A 1,991-nucleotide genomic window follows, 5' to 3' on the forward strand; every position below is an offset into this window, starting at 1 on the left:
AAAAAGAAGAACAAAGTAGGTGGGATCTCAATACTGGATATCAAGCTGTATTACAAAGCCACTGTTCTTAAAACAGCCTGGTACTGGCACAAGAACAGACATATAGATCAATGGAATAGAATAGAGAACCCAGAAATTGACCCAAACCACTATTCTCAATTAATATTTGACAAAGGAGGCATGAACATACAATGGAGTCAAGACAGTCTCTTCAACAAATGGTGTTGGGAAAATTGGACAGATACATGCAAAAAAATGAAGCTAGATCACCAACTTACACCATATGCAAAAATAAACTCAAAATGGATAAAGGACTTAAACATAAGACGGGAAACCATAAAAATACTAGAGGAATCCACAGGCAGAAAAATCTTAGACATATGCTGAAGGAAATTCTTCACTGATACTGCCCCTAGGGCAATGGAAACTAAAGAGAAAATAAACAAATGGGACTACATGAAAATAAAAAGCTTTTGCACAGCAAAGGAAACCATCATTAAAACAACAAGAAAGCCCACTGCATGGGAGAACGTATTTGCCAGTGACATCAACGATAAGGGTTTAATCTCCAACATTTACAGGGAACTCATGCAGCTTAACAAAAAGAAGATAAACAACTCAATAAAAAAATGGGCATCTGATCTAAATAGAATCTTTTCGAAAGAAGACAGAAGGAAGGCCAAGAGACATATGAAAACCTGCTCAAAGTCACTAATCATCAGAGAGATGCAAATCAAAACAACAATGCGGTACCATCTCACACATGTCAGAATGGCTATTATCAACAAATCAACAAACGACAAATGCTGGCGAGGATGTGGAGAAAAAAGAACCCTCGTGCACTGCTGGTGGGAATGCAGACTGGTGCAGCCACTGTGGAGAACAGTATGGAGTTTCCTCAAAAAACTAAAAATGGAACTCCCGTTTGACCCAGTGATCCCACTTCTAGGAATATATCCCAAGAAACTAGAAACACGAATCAGAAAGGACATATGCACCCCTATGTTCATAGCAGCACAATTCACCATAGCTAAGATTTGGAAACAGCCTAAATGCCCATCAGCAGATGAGTGGATTAAAAAACTGTGGTATATCTACACAATGGAATACTATGCTGCTGTAAAAAAGAAGGAGTTCCTAGCATTTGCAACAACGTGGATGGAGATGGAGAGTATTATGTTAAGTGAAATAAGCCAGGCAGGAAAGATAAATATCACATGATCTCACTCATTTGTGGAATATAATGAACGGCATAGACTGATGAACAAGAACAGATCCAGAGACTGAGAAACGTTGAACAGCACCTCAGGGAAGGTAGGGGAGGGTGGGGATAAGGGAGAGAGATCAACCAAGGGACTTGTGTGCATGCATATGAGCCTAATCAATGGACACAGACTACAAGGGGGTGGGGCATAAGTGGGGGGTGGGGGGTTATGGAAGTATAATTTGTGTTTTTGCCTCTCTGACAAAGTTTATATAAAGTTACAAAAAGAAATTGACAGCCAGTTTGAAATTGAATTGCCATGGCCTAGAGCAAAGAATATCCTTACATGATATTATTCGACAATGTCATTATAATTTTAGATATTTTACAACAGCATATTGTACAATTATCCCAAACAAACTTACAAACTAATTCTCCGAATGTTTGGCAGCAATTTAAAAAAAAAAAAAAAAGGACATGAAAGGATATAATCCCTTTCAGAAGGAATTAGGGCGCTGGGAAGGCACTTGAGCATTCTATATTGGCCCCTCTTGCCTTTTGTGCCAAGAGGGACCCTCTTCTCACAATCCAATTGCCCTCAGCTGTTGACTGAGCTTTCTTTTCATGCTGAGCTTGAAGCCTCGTGGTGGCTGGTACCATGGATCTGTCTCTCGCCCAATTGTGTGAGCTGGGCCCTCCCTGGAGAAGAAAACTGAGTTCCCCGAGATACATGATCAGTGCTGGGGCCCCGCCAGCAGGCCAGGGGATCCCAAGGCAGGTACTGGGC

Source organism: Plecotus auritus, assembly GCF_963455305.1.
Source record: "Plecotus auritus genome assembly, chromosome: 7".
Lineage (NCBI taxonomy): Eukaryota > Metazoa > Chordata > Mammalia > Chiroptera > Vespertilionidae > Plecotus > Plecotus auritus.